This window comes from Scatophagus argus, unplaced genomic scaffold, assembly GCF_020382885.2.
Source record: "Scatophagus argus isolate fScaArg1 unplaced genomic scaffold, fScaArg1.pri scaffold_30_ctg1, whole genome shotgun sequence".
NCBI lineage: Eukaryota > Metazoa > Chordata > Actinopteri > Scatophagidae > Scatophagus > Scatophagus argus.
The window spans coordinates 2,722-23,169 of record NW_025421232.1 but is presented as its reverse complement, the minus strand read 5'-3'; the positions used below and the strand labels follow the sequence as shown (position 1 = coordinate 23,169).

At 45.4% G+C, this 20,448-nt stretch overlaps 3 long non-coding RNA genes across 3 annotated transcripts; all 3 read right to left on the bottom strand.

Moving 5' to 3' along the window:
• Positions 1-2,158: 2,158 nt before the first annotated feature.
• On the bottom strand, positions 2,159-8,989 carry LOC124055951. The gene is made up of 3 exons (XR_006842888.1): positions 8,772-8,989; positions 8,355-8,418; positions 2,159-2,180 (listed from the first exon to the last, which is right to left on the bottom strand). It is a non-coding gene; the product is annotated as an uncharacterized LOC124055951 (long non-coding RNA).
• Positions 8,990-9,117: 128 nt separating this feature from the next.
• On the bottom strand, positions 9,118-9,972 carry LOC124055949. Its single transcript, XR_006842886.1, has 3 exons — positions 9,911-9,972; positions 9,763-9,814; positions 9,118-9,253 (listed from the first exon to the last, which is right to left on the bottom strand). It is a non-coding gene; the product is annotated as an uncharacterized LOC124055949 (long non-coding RNA).
• Positions 9,973-19,296: 9,324 nt separating this feature from the next.
• Positions 19,297-20,170, bottom strand: LOC124055948. Its single transcript, XR_006842885.1, has 3 exons — positions 19,893-20,170; positions 19,645-19,738; positions 19,297-19,404 (listed from the first exon to the last, which is right to left on the bottom strand). It is a non-coding gene; the product is annotated as an uncharacterized LOC124055948 (long non-coding RNA).
• Positions 20,171-20,448: the final 278 nt, after the last annotated feature.

Here is a 20,448-nt window from a genome sequence, read left to right as displayed (position 1 = left end):
GTGTATATAGACACATGCATAAATAAACACACACACACACACACATATATATAACTATATCTATATCTATATATATATATATAGATATATATAAACAAAATAAGGCAACTGGGAAAGACCAAATTTCTACTAGCTCTATCAGTTACTGAACATATGTCCCCTAACTGATAGAGCTGGTGTACTGTTTAGCATACTTACTGTGGGTGTCATTAAAGTCACAAGATCAAGTGAAACAGCCACCTCAGCTGCACACAGCACCTGTTTTTAGAAAAGCGATACTTTTACACACTTTGCACAGAAAGATTCCCGTATGTGTTTTCAGTATTAAGTGATGACAAATCTTACTTCTTTTTGCAGCATGGGGCACTCTTTTTGGCCGTCCTCCTCAAAGAAGCTTTCTCTCTGTTTTTAGAAAAGATTGCTATGTTTCAGATATTGAGATGAAATGATTCCATTGCATTATATGTTGAAGCATTACAATGGATGATGACCCACCTCTCTTCGCAGGATGGGGCACTCGTTTTGGCTGTCGTCCTCAGAGGAGCTTTTTCTCTGTTTATAGAAAAGAAGAAGTTGCTATAAACATGAATTGAAAGTTTTCAGCATGTTCAGAGCATTACAGTGGATGACGACACAACTCTTTGTAGAATGGGGTACATGTGTGTCTGTTTTGAGAAAGATATATATTCCTAAATTTCATGAAATATTCCATTATAATATCTTAAACTTCTATATCTTAACTATCTAAAACTTAAAAGAACCTTGTATGTATTCAAGTACTTTTTACTGCATATTTATTGTGTGTATATATTATATTTTTTACTTTTTTTTTTTCTTTTAAAAAGAATATGTCGGTAATTCCTGCTATGCTTGAGCCACTGTACCAAAATTTCGTTTGTGATGAAAATCCAAATGACAAATAAAGAAAGTCTAAGTCTCTAAGTCTAAGTCTCTAAGTCATGTATGGAATAACTAAAATTAACAGCTCACCTTGTCCTCTTCAGACGAGCTCACTCACTGTTATCAGGAAGCGGTAGAGTAAGGGAGATTAATAAAAAATTTGTCTTGTGTGAAAGCTCACAATATTAAAACACTCACTTGTCTTTGTTGGCTTGAAGGCACGGGTTCCTTTTTGCGCAGGTCATAAGATCTTTCTAATTCTTGCTCCTTCTCTTCTTCTGCCTCGTGGTCTTCCTCTTCTTCCTTCTCCTCCACCTAATTATAGGTAAGTAAGTACATTAGTACATTATGCTGATTTTGGATCTGATACTGTGATTTTGTTTTTATCTCTGTTAAAGCTCCCAAAACATGCTCTTGTGAATGATAGATAACTAGATAGATACTTGGCTGTGTTGAATGAGCAGGAATGGAACAAAAAACCTTCCCTTAATTGTTGTGGCCACCCTTACTGTGTAAGATATAATATTGTACATGATTGTATGTCAGCAGAGGCCTTGTTTCACCTGCTCCTCTTGGCCAGAAGTCTCTATCTCGTTCTGTTGGAACCTTTTTCGCCACCTTTGGCCCCTTTTTTCAGAGCATAGGTTGAAATGGCCAGAACTGTCAGTGCTCTGCTCTGAAGAATATCCTCCGTCGGATCATCCGCTGTGGAAAATAAACCAGTTGAACATTTGTGCTAAAAACAGATTAGAACTTGTCTTACATAAGTGCTGTAGGATCACCTCAACATGTTGAAAGTGGGTGCAGACCCCAAATTCATCGACTTCCAAGCAGCTTGAAAGAGCTCTGGCAGCTTGAGCAGGACCCCCCCCATTGGTGTTGTGAAAAAAGGTCTCTGCAGACACTCCTTCAACTTGACCTCTTAGCTGGTTGTATCGCTGCATCCAGGCATACTCGTGACGGTGGAGGGGAACAGCCGCTTGTCCGTGATAGCGTTGGGTCTTGTGCTGTTCCACCTATCGTACCAAAGGACATAGTAGTCACAGACCAACTGATTAAACAATGTATATCAATGTATATCACAATGTGACCTGCATCACTTTGTCATTTTATAATCCTCTTTGTACTTACACAGATGATGCGAGCACCATCTTTGTCTTTTTCTGCCTCTCTCACCTCTTCTGTGGTCATATTTATGACAACCCCCTTTCGGTGCCCAGTTATTGCGATGATAAACCCACCCAGGAGTCCAAAAAAAACCCTCAGTGCCTCCTTGCTGTCTGGGGGAAGGAGGAATGGGGAATAGTGCGCATGCGTCGATACGTGTGCAGCCTGTTACAGACACTCCCGATCTTTCTCACTGTTTTTTACTATTTTATTATTTCTTCGCGACTCCTTTTACTTTCTTTTACTCTGGACTACACTGTTTTTCTACCTACCACACACCAGGAAAGTTGTGTGTCTTTTTGGTGTTTTGTTCGTCGCTGAACTACACTTTTCGGAGCGGCGATGAAACTCCTCGCTGCCCGCATTGTTTACACTCGGGATCAGCTGATGGACCTGAAGCCGGCCACCGCTCCAGGGAAAACACCGAGAGTAATCCCTGCTGAATGCTGGATTAAAACGCACAGGGGATGCAGGGGAAATAAAAAGTTACGGAGGAAGAGGGAAGCTTTGAAACAGCGGAGGCTTATGACTAGAAAGTTTAAGCCGTGTCTCCCCTCTATCGTCATGGGAAATGTGAGGTCACTCGGGAATAAGATGGACGAACTGACGGCACTGTCGCAGAGTCAGAGGGAATGCCGGGAGTGCAGTTTGATGTGCTTTACGGAGACATGGCTGCACCAGGACATACCCGACGACAATGTGACGGTAACGGGCTTCCATACGGTTCGTGCGGACAGAGACTGCGCTACCAGCGGTAAGCACAAAGGGGGGGGGGCTTGCCGTGCTCGTTAACAACCGGTGGTGTAATCCAGCTCACATCACGGTGAAGGAGCGCATCTGCAGCCCGGATGTGGAACTGTGTGCCGTTGGACTACGTCCATATTACCTGCCCAGGGAGTTTTCACATGTTGTCATGGTAACTGTTTATGTTCCCCCCTCTGCAAACCCCAGCAGGACATGTGACACTATTCACTCTGCAATAGCCCGGATACAGACTCAGCACCCGAGTGCATTCATTGCAATCTCGGGTGATTTCAACCATACTAACCTGGACAAAACACTCCCCACTTTCACCCAGTTTGTGAACTGTCCTACCAGAGAGGGAAGAACAATTGATCTGCTGTATGCTAATGCAAAGGATTGTTACAGCTCGTCCCCCCTCCCCCCACTAGGCAGGTCAGATCACAACCTGATCCACCTCTCCCCCTGCTATGTGCCTCTCGTAAAGCGTCTGCCCACAACTTCAAGGACTGTGAGGAGATGGACAGACGAGGCCAATGAGACACTCCAGGGCTGTTTTGAGGTGACAGACTGGCAGGCACTCTGTGAGCCCCACGGCCAGGACATTGATGGGCTCACTGAGCACAACCTGATCCACCTCTCCCCCTGCTATGTGCCTCTCGTAAAGCGTCTGCCCACAACTTCAAGGACTGTGAGGAGATGGACAGACGAGGCCAATGAGACACTCCAGGGCTGTTTTGAGGTGACAGACTGGCAGGCACTCTGTGAGCCCCACGGCCAGGACATTGATGGGCTCACTGAGTGCATCACTGCCTACATAAACTTCTGTGTGGACACCATTGTCCCAACCACAACTGTAAAGTGTTACCCCAACAACAAGCCGTGGGTAACCAAGGACATCAAAGCCATCCTCAATGACAAGAAGAGGGCTTTCAGAGCAGGCAATAGGGAGGAGGTGAGAGCTATTCAGCGCACCCTGAGAATAAAGATCAGGGAGGCAAAGAAGAGGTACCGGAGGAAGCTGGAGTGGAAACTCCAGCAGAACAACATGAGGGAGGTGTGGAGTGGCATGAGGACCATCACAGGTTACGGGCCAAACAGCGGAGGAGTTGATGGCGGTGTGGAACGGGCGAATGAGCTGAATCAGTTTTTTAACAGATTCGACACAGGGACCCCAATTCACACTTCAAACGACTCCTCAGCAGTACGGCTGCAGCAACCAGCCACTCCAGCCTCTCTCCCTCCACCCACATTCCATCTGGATGGCCTCGCTCACACCTTGTCCCCAGAAGCCTGGGTGGACCACTCTCACCTGGGTACCACAAGCACTCCTCCCCCACCCATCACCCCAACGATGACCTTCACAGCTGACCAGGTGAGAAGACAGCTGCAGAGACTCCATGCAGGCAAAGCTGCAGGCCCAGATACTGAAGAGGACAAGGTGAGCTGATACTCCATCATGTCTTCAACCTGAGTCTGAGTCTCCAGAGGGTCCCCGTGGTGTGGAAGACGTCATGCCTCGTTCCTGTCCCGAAGACGCCGCGTCCCAGCGACCCCAAGGACTACAGGCCTGTGGCCCTGACGTCACACATCATGAAGACCCTGGAAAGACTCGTCCTGGAGCAGCTCAGGCCCATGGTCCAACCGCTTCAGGATCCCCTTCAGTTCGCCTACCAGCCCCGCCTTGGAGTGGACGATGCCATCATCTACCTGCTGAACAGAGTCTACACTCACCTGAGACAAGCCGGCAAGCACTGTGAGAATCATGTTCTTCGATTTCTTGAGTGCGTTTGACACCATCAGGCCGGCTCTGCTGGCTGAGAAGCTGACAGCGATGCAGGTGGATGCCCCACTGGTGTCCTGGATCGCAGACTATCTGACGGGCAGACCGCAGTACGTACGCCTGAAGTGCTGCCTGTCAGATGAAGTGATCAGCAACACCGGGGCTCCACAGGGGACTGTCCTCTCTCCCTTCCTCTTCACAATCTACACCACAGACTTTACGCACTGCACAGAGTCCTGCCATCTTCAGAAATTTTCTGATGACTCTGCAGTGGTTGGGTGTATTACTGGGGGGGATGAGAGGGAGTACAGGACGGTAGTGGACAACTTTGTCACATGGAGCGGGAAAAACCACCTACAGCTCAATGTGACAAAGACCAAAGAACTGGTGGTGGACCTGAGGAGGACTAAGGCTCCAGTGACCCCTATCAACATCAAAGGGGACACTGTGGAGGTGGTGGAGGAGTACAAATACCTGGGGGTGTACTTAGACCACAAGCTGGACTGATGCAAGAACGTGGACATGGTCTACAGAAAGGGCCAGAGTCGCCTCTACTTTCTGAGGCGGCTGAGGTCCTTCAACATCTGCAGGACGATGCTGAGGATGTTCTATGAGTCGGTGGTGTCCAGTGCCATCACATATGCCGTTGCCTGCTGGGGCAGCTGCCTGAGGGTGAGGGACACCAACAGACTCAATAGAATCATCAAGAAGGCCAGCCATGTTGTGGGAGAGGAACTGGACTCTCTGACAGTGGTGTCTGAGAGGAGGATGTTGTCCAAAATAAGAACTATACTGGACTTTCCCTCTCACCCTCTCCACAATGTGCTGATCGGCTACAGGAGCTCGTTCAGCAACAGACTCTGACTCCCATGATGCACCACAGAGCGACACAGGAAATCATTCCTGCCTGTCGCCATCAAACTGTTAAACTCAGCACTGTGACGGACACACTCATTGTATATATACAATGTACATATTGGCTTTTTACACATGTACATATCTGTATTTTAAAATTTCTTAAAAATTTGAATACAGTTTTTTGTAAATACCTGTACTTTGAGATTTTAGTTTTGTTTATCCTATCTTTATTAAGTTTATCCTATTTTTTATACTCTGCACTTTTCTCCTTTCTTGGTCGGGAATACTGCATGTGCAATGTCTGTAAAAACAAGAATTTCCCTCCAGGGATAAATAAAGGAATTCTGATCTGATCTGATCTGATCTGAATGGGGGAGAGAGAGAGAGAGAGAGAGAGAGAGAGAGCGAGAGAGACAGACAAAGAGAGAGAGAGAGAGAGGGAGGGGATGGAGCATGAGAGAAGGAGCACACAAGCAGAGATGCATAGCAGCAGTAATAACACTAGAAGTATTGGAACTGTAGATAATGATAATTTCAATGAAGTATGGTGATTATGATAGTAATTTTAGTAACAATAATAATGGTAGCTGCTGCAGCAGAGTAGCAATAGAATTAAAATAGATTATGACTAAATAGGAGTAATTGCAGTAAGTTTTGAGCAGGACCGCAGCAGGAGGTCCGACCACGATCCATGAGAACCTGCGAGAAGGGAAAGCACAAGGACTCCAGGGAAGAGGTTGAGTTAGTGATATGTGTTAATGGGACATAAATGTGTGCAGAAGGAGAGGGAGAGGAAGAAAGAGCTCAGTGCATCATGGGAGATCTCCGGCAGTCTAAGCCTATAGCAGCATAACTAGGGGCTGGCCTAGCCAATGTAGAGAAGCCAGTACAGGAGAAATATGATCTCTCATGCTGGTTGTTGTGGATTCAAGGATTCAAGGAGCTTTATTGTCATTTCACACATGTAGAAACATGAGGTGGAACGAAATTAGTTTCCCTAGTCCCGGTATAAGCCCAATAACCAATACTAACTACTATAAATATAAAACAGCACTATATAAATATAAGAATTACCAGAATAAAAAAAAATATATATGTCTGGGATGACAATAATATTTACGGTGGTATTGTGCAAATGGCAGAGTAGTGCAAATGAAAAGAGTAGTGCAAAGTTCTTGTGCAAGATGGCTGCCCTTGGATGAATATATAAGTGAATGTAGCTGATGAGGGTCAATAGGAGAAAAGCAGTCAAGATGATTATCTGTTTCTACTGTTGTTTCTAAGGCACCAGTGTTTGATGTTATATCAGTACCAGCTGAGGTCAATAGGTGTTGAATTTTGTCTCTAATGTTTAAAATCTTGTTGTTACAAAAGGTTATAAAGTCACTGCTGCTGAGGATCACAGGGATACAAGGCTCGATAGCACTATGGCTCTCTGTCAGCCTGGCTACAGTGCTGAAGAGAAACCTGGGATTATGCTTGTTATCCTCAATTAATTTCGAGTAATAGGCTGCTCTGGCAGTCTGTAGGGCCTACTTATATGATCTAAGACTGTCTTGACTGAGACTGAGCGAGATTCAATAGGTTTGGAGGAATGCCATTTCCTTTTAAGTTTTTGTTCGCATTTGCGAACCTCTGTATTATAACCAGGGTGCAAGTCTATTTTGCTTTATGCATTTCTTTTTTAACGGGGCAACAGAGTCTATCGTTGTCCTTAATGAGTTTGCAGCACTGTCCACAAAATGGTCCATTTGAGAGGGATTGCTGTAATGTTCACTAGTATCTGGACATGATACTGAAGTTTATGACAATAGAACTGCTTCTTTAAATTTAGCCACAGCACTAACACACACGTATCTAGTGTAGGAGTTTTTTCTTGGTGGTATGAAGTCAAATAGTACAAACTCAAAAGTTATTAAACAATGGTCAGATAGAAGAAAATTTGGTTCAAAGACTATTAAATGTTCTACTTCAATGCCATATGTCAGAACAAGGTCAAGAGTGTGACTGAAGCAGTGAGTGGGTTTATGTACACACTGACAGAAGCCGATTGAATCTAATAGGGAGATAAATGCTGTGCAAAGGCTATCATTACTATCGTCCACGTCGATGTTGAATCGCCCATGATAATTACTTTATTAGGTTTAAGGACGAGACTCGATAGGAACTCTGAAAATTCCAGTAAAAATTCAGAGTATGGGACAGGAGCGCAGTAAGTCAAGTCAACTTTATTTGTATAGCCCAGTTTTACAAGCAGTTTGTCTCAAAGGGCTTAACATAACATCAGCAACATCCTCTGCCCTTCGACCCTCACATCGACTAAGGAAAAACTCCCAGAAAAACCTTTAACAGGAAAAAATGGAAGAAACCTCAGGGTGAGCAACAGAGGAGGGATCCCTCACCCAGGACGGGCAGACGTGCAATGGATGTTGTACAGGCAGGAAAGCAATTAACAACATGAGAAATGACATTACTAAAAAGATAAGTAAAACAAAATCTCAACTGTTTAGTTTCACTTTTTGCTACCACCTCAATATGATTTCAACATTTCACAAGTTATAAGAAAATTATAGTTATGACTACAAAGTACACTACAAAGGAGCGCGGTACACTACAAAACACACAACACACTGACCACAGAGTGTTTAAAATGGAGGACATTTACATCCACATACCGATCCATATGTGAAAGTCCAGTTTGTACACATAGGTTCCTCCTAAAGTAAAACTCTGCAGGGTTCCATTTACAAAGAAAGTGGATGCAAATCTCATCAGACGAAATGCAAATAAAGCCCATTTTCTACAGATCAGTCCAGTAATGCAAAGATCTGTAGTGCTTAGATAGGATTACATTGCACACATACGCATTAAAGATAAAGCTTTTGTAGTGAGAATTCATACATACCGAGTGCAGCACTGATCTTTTTTGGTGCCCTCTCTATGAAAGCAGCATGTTTGTTTGAGTCGATCTGAAATTTTTCACAATACAGTGGGGCAGTCGTGGATCAGCGGTTAGGGTGTCGGACCCGTAACCGGTGGATCGCTGGTTCGATTCCATGTCCATGGCTGAGGTACCCTTGAGCAAGGTACCTAACCCCCACTGCTCCCCAGGCGCTGCACGCGGTCGCCCACTGCCCCGGGTTTGCTGTGTGTGTGCACGTCACTTGGGTGGGTTAAATGCAGAGCACAAATTTCGTTGGAGTGAGTTCCCTCCAATGACAAAATATGTCACTTTAATCTTAATCTTTAATCTTCATGCAGTTTTTGGGCTTTTAGTAAAGTGATGTCAATAAACAACAACAGTCCTCTGTGTTGAACTTACCAGACTTAGATCTGCGCACATTCAGTCGGTGGCCAACAATCTCACGGCTAACATCTCTGATACGCGCCCTTATTTCAACCAAGAGGGCATTGATGCTCCTGGTTGAGAGTCGCACTTGTTGTGGTGCCATGTTAAGGACGTATTTCAGAAAGGCCACAACATCTGTCAGGTAGCTTCTCTGCGTTGTGGGTTTGAACCCTTGTTGTTGCAGGTGAGCTAAAAATCTTTAAAGAATAGGTTTAGATTAGTATCTTAAAAATAAAGATCAGTTAATTTCCTATATATTGGCACTGACAATCCATGTAAAAAAAAATCTAATACTTACTCTCGAACTATCCCATGGTTTTGTAGGAAAAGGAGGCTGATAGCTGGGACTTCACCATCTGCCATGAATTCGAGGAAATGGGTCACGAGTGGCTCTCTGTTTGGCATTTTCTCGAATTTTTCTTCTACATGGCCTTGAAAAGCTAGGACCAGTTTCACTGACAGGACAAGTCAAAAATTAATAAATGGATTAATGAATGAATTATTGATCATGACAAATTAAATACTTTTAAAGAACCGGTAACAAATATATGAATAGCCATCTTACATTGTTGTGCACTATACACCCGTGTCAACCCACTGTGTCCCACATCTGCTGAACTTCTTATAAAGGGGCAGTCGTGGATCAGCGGTTAGGGTGTCGGACCCGTAACCGGTGGATCGCTGGTTCGATTCCCCGTCCCGGTGTCCATGGCTGAGGTACCCTTGAGCAAGGTACCTAACCCCCACTGCTCCCCGGGCGCTGCACGCGGTCGCCCACTGCCCCGGGTTTGCTGTGTGTGTTCACGTCACTTGGGTGGGTTAAATGCAGAGAACAAATTTCGTTGGAGTGAGTTCCCTCCAATGACAAGATATGTCACTTTCTTTCTTCTTAAAAATCACAATATGAATTACCCAATTTTGCATTACATCTGTGAATACAAATACTTTGACAGGACATATTTACCATGTGGTGCCTTGCTGGGCAAAAAGTGCTTAAGCCGACCATATTTGGCTACCTGAAATAAAACACAGGCATATTCATCAATTTCCTGAGCATAACTGGCATAATTCTTCACACTCATCATTTCCATAGGAGGAATAACAACACTCACAGAACGACTGGCTGAAGAATGCAGCTGTTTGAGCTGATGGTTCCTCTCAAGCTCGCATTCCAGTTGCTGCTTCACGACCTGTAGCTCTGTATAGAGAACCTGGCAGCTACGGCACCCAGGTGCAGGTGATCTAACTGGTTGTTGGTTGCTGGTCCTTGTTTTTTCCTCACTGAGGGCTGCAATGGAGATGATGTACGTAATGATGTCTCAGCTGTGGCTGACACTATGGAGGACACTGTTGTGGAGTCAGGGAGAGACTTGCTAGTGGAGGAGTTTGAAAGTTGTATATCTGGACTGGTCTTGCTGTGGAGACCTTCCTTGGGAGAAAGGGGGGGCGGGGAAGAGAAGGAGACTGGGGATCAAGGATGACCTGGTCAAGCAGATCCTTATAGGGAGGAAGAAGCTGTATATCTGGACTTCCCTGGTCAAGGAGAGGAGATGGAGGCTTGGAATCTGGGCAGTCCATGTCAAGGACACACACACTGGGAGGAGGAGGGGGAGGCTGTACATCTGTGTACAGCCTGGGAGAAGCAGGAGGTGGAGGATGCTGTGGATCTGGGATGTCCTGAACGTGGAGAGCCTCATCGGGAGAAGCAGGAGGCGGAGGATGCTGTGGATCTGGGCTGGCCTGAACGTGGAGAGCCTCATCGGGAGAAGCAGGAGGCGGAGGATGCTGTGGATCTGGGCTGGCCTGAACGTGGAGAGCCTCATCGGGAGAAGCAGGAGGCGGAGGATGCTGTGGATCTGGGCTGGCCTGAACGTGGAGAGCCTCATCGGGAGAAACAGCAGGCGGAGGATGCTGTGGATCTGGGCTGGCCTGAACGTGGAGAGCCTCATCGGGAGAAGCAGGAGGTGGAGGAGGCTGTGGATCTGGGCTGGCCTGGACGTGGAGAGCCTCATCGGGAGAAGCAGCAGACGAAGGAGGCTGTGGGTCTGGGCTGGCCTGGACGTGGAGAGCCTCATCGGGAGACACAGCAGGTGGAGGATGCTGTGGAGGAAGGAGAGTGAAGGATCAGGACCTCTCAGGACCTGCGTTGGGTAACATATTGCGTATTACGTCACTTCCTGTTCTTGCACTACTTATTCTCTTGCTAGCGTTTGGCATTCGGTGGCATTGGTGTACTTCAATTGACATATTTTGTGTTAGCTTTTTCTGTGGTTGGCTCTTACAAATAAGTACACAAGCACTTTAGGAAAAGTTTATTAACCGCACGATCATCCAGATTCTTTCCTTTCCCGATACCCATTCTGTCTGTCGTTCAGCTCAGATTAGCTTAGTGCTAACATGGTTTCTTCCACTCACTCTCCCTCTGCCTCTCCCTCTCCCATCTTCTGTAAGGTGTGTGAAATGTTTAGTTATTCCTCTGCCTCCTTTAGTGAGAGTGAGATGTGTAGAAAGTGTAGCTTATTCATAGCCTTGGAGGCGAGGCTAACTGAGTTAGAGGCCCGGCTTCGTACTGTAGATTTTCAATTCAATTCAATTCAGTTTATTTATATAGCGCCAATTCACAACAAAAGTTATCTCATGACACTTTCCAATTAGAGCAGGTCTAGACCAAACTCTTTAATTAAATTGTAAAATAGAGAGAGCCCAACATTCCCCCTTGAGCAAGCACTTGGCGACAGTGGCGAGGAAAAACTGCCTTTTAGAAGGCAGAAACCTCGGAGCAGACCCCGGCTCAAGATGGGCGGCCATCTGCCTTGACCGGTTGGTTTGAGAGAGAGAGAGAGAGAGAGAGAGAGAGAGAGAGAGAGCAGGAGAGCGACAGAGAGAGCAAGGGAGAGAGGCAATAGATCATAGTCCATTAGTCCCGACAGCTAGCCAGCAGCAGTTAGCCTGTGCGGACCGGCCTACTTTAGCTACTTTAGCTGATGTCAGCCGCCCCCCGGCAGCCCCCGAGCAGCCGGGAAGTCAGGGAGGTTGGGTGGTGGTTCGAAAGAAGCGTAGTCCAAAACAAAGGCCCGTGGTTCAGCACCAACCGCTTCATGTGTCTAACCGCTTTTCCCCACTCAGTGACACACCCGCTGAGAAACCGACCCTGGTTATTGGCGATTCCGTTTTGCGATATGTGAAGGCGACACCAGCGACCATAGTCAAATGCATCCCGGGGGCCAGAGCGGGCAACAAAGAGGGCAATTTAAAGCTGCTGGCGAGAGATAAGAGTAAATATGGTAAGATTATAATTCACGTCAGCGCTAATGACACTCGGCTACGCCAGTCGGAGGTCACCAAAGTAAATATTGAGTCGGTGTGTAATTTAGCAAAAACCATGTCGGACTCCGTAGTGTTCTCTGGTCCCCTCCCGAATCTGACCAGTGATGACATGTTTAGCCGCATGTCATCGCTCCATCGCTGGCTGTCACGGTGGTGTCCAGAAAACAACGTGGCCTTTATAGATAATTGGGAGAATTTCTGGGGAAAACCTGGCCTCATTAGCAGAGACGGCATTCATCCCACTTGGGGTGGTGCGGCTCTTATTTCTACCAATATGGCCAAGTTTATTAGACAACCAACGCCCTGACAACCCAGGGTCGAGGCCAGGAAGCAGAGTCGCTGTCTTACACACTTCTCTGCTGCTTCTGTAGGACTGCCGCCCTCCGTTAAAATTAGAATAAATAAAAATATAAATGCACACAGTAATACTAAGTTTAACAATCCCATAGAAATAGTGTCAGTGCCTCGTCCTCCCATAGTCCAACCAGCACAAAATTTAAGAAGTGTTAATCATAATAACCTCATAAAAATACAAACTAGCAAATATTTAGAGCCAAAAAATAGGACAATCAGATGTGGATTATTAAATATATGATCCCTCCACTCTAAATCCCTCCTAGTCAGTGATCTAATTATTGATCATCAGTCCGATATATTCTGTCTCACTGAGACTTGGTTACGGAATGAAGAGTATGTTTAAATGTTTAAATGAATCAACTCCATCTGGTTATATTAACTATCATATTCCTCGAGGCACAGGCCGAGGAGGAGGAGTTCCTGTCAAGTCAAGTCAAGTCAACTTTATTTGTATAGCCCATTTTTACAAGCAGTTTGTCTCAAAGGGCTTAACATAACATCAGCAACATCCTCTGCCCTTCGACCCTCACATCGACTAAGGAAAAACTCCCAGAAAAACCTTTAACAGGAAAAAATGGAAGAAACCTCAGGGTGAGCAACAGAGGAGGGATCCCTCACCCAGGACGGGCAGACGTGCAATGGATGTTGTACAGGCAGGAAAGCAATTAACAACATGAGAAATGACATTACTAAAAAGATAAGCAAAACAAAATCTCAACTGTTTAGTTTCACTTTTGCTACCACCTCAATATGATTTTAACATTTCACAAGTTATAAGAAAATTATAGTAATGAAAATTATAATGAACTGCTGTAACATTCATGTATTCTTTTTTTTTTTTTTTTTTTTTATGTGATGTTGAGAATCACTATCCTATCAGTTCGATTTCGGCCCGTAGGGAGAACCACCCCGTGAGTTTTCAGACTTCTTATCTAGTTTAGTACTCAGTACAGATAAAGTCATTATAGCAGGTGACTTTAACATTCATATGGATGTTGACTCTGACAGTCTTAAGACAGCCTTTAGTTCACTCTTAGATTCAACAGGTTTCCTTCAGATAGTGAATGAACCAACACACTGCCACAATCACACATCGATCTGGTTCTCACCTACGGCCTAGAAACTAAGAACCTGTTAGTTGTCCCTCAAAACCCTCTCCTTTCAGACCATTCACTTGTAATTTTTGAACTAACTCTAACAGACTTTATAGCACACAACAAAAAGGTCTACTATACCAGATGCCTCTCTGAAGATAGTGTAGACAGATTTAGGGATGCAATCCTAAATCCACAGCTCCCCTCAGCACCATGTACCAGTACAACAGAGCATACTGATTTAAACGTTAATCCTGCAGAAATTGATTCTTTTGTTAATAACGCTGCAGCCACATTGCACACAGTTTTAGATATGGTTGCTCCCCTGAAAAAGAAGATTCAAGAGTCTTTATTGTCATTATGCAAGCATAATGAAATTTTGTGCAGATTCTCAGCTTAAAAACACACTTATAAATAGTCAGAGAAAATTAAAATTGCACACTTAAGAAAAAAATATAAAAATATAAAATACAAAATGAGGTAGATAAAAAAAGTGCACTTAGTGCCAGACTATGTGTATGCTGAGTGTGTGTATGCAGATAGACGGGGGAGGGTGTATGTGTGAAGTCCTGTATGGGGGTGGGACGTGAGTGTTTCACTGTAGGGGGGTTATTGCTTTAACAGCTCTGGGGAAGAAGCTGTCCCTGAGTCTGTTGGTGCTGGTTTTAATGTTCCTGTACCGCTTTCCTGATGGAAGCGGTACAAACAGTTCGTTGCCCGGGTGGGTGGGGTCTGTGGCAATGCGTCTTGCCTTCTTCTGGACTCGGGCAGTGTAAACTGAGTCCAGATCTGGTAGACTGCAGCCCACAATCCCCTGTGCTGTCCTCACCACCCGGGCTAAGTCCTTTCTGTCATGTGCTGTGCAACTGCCATACCACACAGTCACACTGAGACACAGGATGCTTTCGATTGTGGCTCTGTAAAAGTTCATGAGCAGCTGAGTAGACAGTCCAGTCTGTTTCAACTTCCTGAGAAAGAAAAGCCGTTGTTGGGCCTTTTTCACCAGGTGTGAGGTGTTCACTGACCAGGAGAGGTCAGAGGAAATGTGGACGCCCAGGAATTTAATGCTGTCCACCCGCTCAACCGCCTCCCCGAGTATACAGACAGGAGCGTGATCGATCTTCCTGGACCTCCTGTAGTCCACTATGACCTCCTTGGTTTTGCTGATGTTCAGGATGAGGTTGTTCCTGGAACACCACTGTGTCAAGTTCTGGACTTCATCTCTGTAGTGGGTCTCATCATTGTTGGATATGAGACCCACCACAGTGGTGTTGTCCGCGAACTTAACGACCATGTTTGTGGGGTGGATAGCAGAGCAGTCGTGTGTAGAGGATGAATAAGGCAGGGCTGAGTACACAACCCTGCGGCGTGCCAGTGTTGAGGATCAGTGGGGCTGATGTAGACTCCCCTATCCTCACCACCTGGGGCCTGTTGGTGAGGAAGTCCCTGATCCAGGAGCAGAGTGAGTCTGACAAACCCAGGTTGTGGAGCTTCAGGGCCAGCATATCCGGGGAACGGTGTTAAAAGCCGAGCTGAAGTCCACAAATAGCATCCTAACATAGGTGTTAGGATGCTGCAGGTGAGTCAGGGCCGTGTGAAGTGCTAGCGAGACGGCATCCTCCGTAGAACGGTTCTCCCTGTAGGCGAACTGCAGACTGTCCAGGCCAACGGGGACGGCGTCCTTGATGTATCTCAGGAGGATCCTCTCGAAGCACTTCATAATAACCGGGGTCAGAGTGACAGGTCGGTAGTCGTTGAGGCAGGTGATGGTTGATTTCTTGGGCACGGGCACAATGATGGAGGACTTCAGGCACACAGGGACCGTGGACAGCTGTATGGACGGGTTGAAGATGTCCAGGAAGACTTCTGCCAGTTGGTCAGCGCATGACTTCAGTGTGCGCCCTGACACCTTATCTGGACCTGCAGCCTTGTTGACATTGATCCTCCTCAAAGCAGAGGTCACTTGGTGCAGCTGCAGGACGAGAGGCTGCTGCTGCACCTCTGGCTGAGGAAGGTCAGCAGTTCTTCTGCTGCTCGGAGAGCCGAAGCGTGCGAAGAAGCTGTTCAAGGTGTCAGGTAGGGTCGGGACATGGCTGACCTGCTGGTCATTCCGCTTATAGTCTGTGATGGTCCTGATGCCTTTCCACATGTTACGTGGATCGTTGTTGTTGAAGTGCTCCTCAATGCGCTGCTTGTGCCTGTGTTTAGCCAGCTGGATGCCCTTTTTCAGTTCTTTCCGGGCCCTGCTGTAAGCTAGCCTATCTCCTGACATATAGGCTGTGTTGGGATCTCTGGTCATGTGCTCTGGAGAACAATAGAGAGGCCTACATGTGACCCATAAAGCCTGACTTAGAGTGACTAACCGTTAGAAATCTATTTTATGGCGTACGCCTAGTCATAAATTCGAGCCCCGAACGAGCACAGACATTGGCTGTGTGCCAGCCATCCCTAAGGAATCTACGGTGACGTCACTCAGGTAATAAAAGGTCACTGCGACCATCGGACTTCGCTTTTTCCCCGTGCGTGCTGTGACAGTGAGAGCTTCTCCAGGCTCTCCAAATGTCCAAACCGCCAAAAGGGAGCAACAATCAAACGTTTTGATTAACATCATTTTAGATCCCGGGTCACAGTTCTGCAACTCGCAGGCCGAGAAACAGACTGCTGTATTTTTCTCCGTAACTTTTCCTTTTTTTCTTCATCCGACGTGGATCGCTGAACAATCAGCTGATCGCGCGTTAACGAGCCGCGCGCCGACTTTGTTAAGGACGAAAACAAAGTTTGTTAACTTTTTCACCGGTGATTTTCTCCGCTGCCGCCGAGAGATCAACACTCCGCATCATCAGAATAACGGACCGCCAGCATCCCGCCGAGGACGACGCTGCGAACGTTTAAGCGGATCATTATTTCAAACTCCGAATGATCGGAGCAACGCAACGTAAGAGGCTTATGTCTGGGCAGAGATAGTGTAACGTAGGGTTGTTTACACATGATTTCTGTAACTTTTAAGTGCTGCATTCATTGATTTTGTTTTCCGGTCGGTCATTTCCGCCGTTTCAGCGAGACCGCGCGTCACCAGTTAAAGGGCCAATAGCTGAGCAGATAAACTCCGGTTTACTGACTCCGCTATTGTGTGGTGACACGCGAGTTTCTAAAGAATTAGAGTGGATTATTTTATTGGGTTGTGTTTTCTTGTATTTTCATTTCTATCTTCCCTCACACTCTTCTTTCTGAACGGTGAGGCGAAAGTCCGAGCACGCGATCACGAACCGTAACCAAGGGGTACGTGGCGCGCAAAGGCTTCCGCCCATTGTTCCCTTCTGTGACCACATAAGCAACATCACGTTGGCTATCACCATCTTGGCTCTGAATAATACGGCCGGCGTATTCTTCGGTAGTCATTTGGAGTTTTGCTGAGTCATCACATGCGTGTGACTAGTTTTGTTTGCTGAGTCATCCTTTATGTGGTTGTTCATCCTGGTGTGCTGACCCCTCCTCATGTGGTCCTCCACCATTCTGGTTGTAGTTCCTCCACTCACGTGGCCATCCGCCATCTTAATTGTAGTCAGCCACTAGCTTGTTGTTAGCTGCTATCTTGTTAGCTGCTATCTTGCTAACCGCCATTTTGTTTGTTTTTAGCCTGTAGCTTGTTAGCCACCCTCTGGCTAGCTTGCTAACCGCCATCTTGTTTGTTTTTAGCCTGTAGCTTGTTAGCCACCCTCTGGCTAGCTTGCTAACCGCCATTTTGTTTGTTTTTAGCCACTAGCTTGTTAGCCGCTACCTGGCTAGCTTGTTAGCCTCCATACTGTTGTCATCATCTCTTTCTCACACACCCATACATACACACACACACACACACTCCTGTATATATGCACACCTATGTATAGATATACTCTTGTTGCTGTACCTGTGTTATCTTAGTTAATAGTTAATGTGTGTTGATAAAACTTAGATTATAATAGTGTTTATTACAAAGTGATACTTATCTATGGATGGTTGTTGCTGTAAGCATACACTGATTTTACTTTGATGATTATTTTCCATAATCATTGACTCTTTGCCAATAACCAAATTGCTCCTACTAAGTCGCACAACAACATTTTATTACACAGATTAGAACGTGAGACTAGGATCACAGGGACTGCGCTACGCTGGTTCAAATCATATTTAACAGATAGATTTCACTTTTTTCACGTTAATGATGTTTCCTCTTCATATATAAGGGTTAACCTCGGTGTTCCACAAGGTTCAATGCTTGGGCCGATCCTGTTCACCTTATACATGCTCCCTCTAGGAAATATTATTCAGAAACATGGCATAAACTTTCATTGTTATGCTGATGACACTCAGCTGTGCTTATCCTTAAAGCCTGAAGAAACAGAGCCATTAGCCAGACTCCAGGCATGTCTTAAAGACATAAAGGACTGGATGACCTCCAATTTTTTATCAGACAAAACTGAGATCATTGTTCTAGGTCCCAAACATCTTAGAACTAGAATAGCTGAAAATACTGTCTCTCTGGACGGCATTACTTTGGCCCCCAGTACGACTGCGAGGAACCTCGGCATTATCTTCGATCAGGACGTGTCATTTATCCATCACATTAAACAGACCTCTAAGATCGCCTTCTTTCACCTCCGTAATATTGCTAAGATTAGGAGCGTCCTCTCGCAGAGTGATGCTGAAAAACTTGTCCATGCTTTCGTTACTTCTAGGCTGGACTACTGCAACTCACTATTGTCAGGATGTCCAAATTACTCTATTAATAGCCTGCAGCTGATCCAGAATGCAGCAGCTAGAGTTTTAACAGGAATCGGTAAAAGGGATCACATCTCCTCCATCTTAGCTTCTCTTCACTGGCTTCCGGTAAAATTCACAATAGACTTTAAAATTCTCCGACTTACATATAAGGCCCTAAATGGACTAGCCCCATCATACCTGCAAGATCTAATAGTCCCATATATTCCCAATAGAACACTCAGATCACAGAGCGCAGGTTTACTTGCAGTTCCCAGAATTCATAAAAGTAGAACAGGAGGACGAGCCTTTAGCTATCAGGCACCCCTGCTGTGGAACCAGTTGCCAATCTGGGTTCGACAGGCAGACACCACCTCCACTTTTAAGACTAAACTTAAAACCTTTCTGTTTAGTAAAGCATATAGTTAGCCTCAAATAAAGTGTGTAGGGTTGGTAGGCATAGTTACACTCACCTCATGATATATAGCCACAGGTAGAATAGGCCTGACTAAGTGTTAATCTTTAAATCTCTATCATATCTATGCTGCTATAGGCCTATGCTGCCGGGGGACACAAACATGATCCACCAAGCAGTTCCCCCTCCTCCGTTTCCTCTTCTATCCTCTCCCCTCGTCAGATTAACATACAGTTCATTATTTTATGTCACTAACTGTGTGTCCAGTTCTCCTCGTAGTTTTGTGTCTCTCCCTCCCTTTCTCTCTCTCTCTCTCTCACTCTCTGTATCTTTCTGCAGGTATCTCTCCATCCAGATCTTCATGTTGAACTCTATGACCAACCCAGTGTCTACTGTTGACATCTGCCTGTCATTCATTCTTTTGTGCACCGACTATCGGCGGGGTGGTTCTCCCTGCGGGCCGAAATTGAACTGAATAGAATTGATAGGATAGTGATTTTCAACAGCACATAAAACATACATGAATGATACAGCAGTTCATTCTAATTTCATTATTATAATTTCAGTCTTGTGAAATGCTAAAATGTGGAGACCCTCACTGGGAGAAGCAGCAGGTGGTGGAGGCTGTGGATCTGGGCTGGCATGGAGCAAGTTCCCTCGCGATGAACCGGTCCTTTGCCTTCTCCATGTACAGTTTTACCATAGGTTGCCGAAAATGTACAATATTGCTTTAAGTTAAATTTTTTCTTCAAATGACAGCCGCAGGGCTGTGTATCAGGGTTCTCCATTCCAGTATCACCAGTATGTTATTTGCTATCAGTCACATGTATATTTCACATTTTGTCTCCAAAGTGCTGTTTACACTACCATAAAGCATGAACATGGCAATTTGCTATACATCACAAAAAAAAAACTCTACCTTCAGTTGATGGACTGTCATCAGGTGCTTATCAAGCCTATTGATGTATTTGGATTTACAGAGCCTGACTGGGCAATCCAGATTTGCTCTGAAGCTGTGGAAATGCAAAAATAAAAAAGAAAAACATTGGTGCATAAAATGCATAGAGTCAGTAAATATATAAAACAAATGAAAACTCCTAAGCGTTAGATGAAATACTGTCGGTGAGCAAGTCTGCTCAAAAGGAGCAGTTCTGTCTTATTGACAACCTGCTCTGTCCCTTTCAGGTGCTGGACAATGCCTGCATACATATGTCCACAAATTGGACATTTATGTCCTTGTCAGCCTCGTTTCTGTTTCTTCTTTCCCTTGGCCTCATCGCTTTGTCGCTCTGGCTCAAGCTGTAAATAAAAATACATTTTTAGAACACAGAACAAAATACCTAAATAAAATAGGAGAGTACACAATGTATTTAAAGTCATTACCTTTGCAATGAAGCAAGTCATCCATCCATCCATTTTCTATACCGCTTATCCGTCAGGGTCGTGGGGGGGCTGGAGCCTATCCCAGCTGACTACGGGCGAGAGGCGGGGTACACCCTGGACTGGTCGCCAGTCAATCGCAGGGCCAACACACAAAGACAAACAACCACACACTCTCACACTCACACCTAGGGGCAATTTAGAGTAGTGAAGCAAGTCATTATTTAAGATTTACATTTTTAGATTGCTTATAGTTTACTCAAACATTTCAAGTCCTTACCACACATAAGCTTCAAATTTTAAATTCTGTCTGCAGTAGGTGATAGTCCAGAATATACAAGTC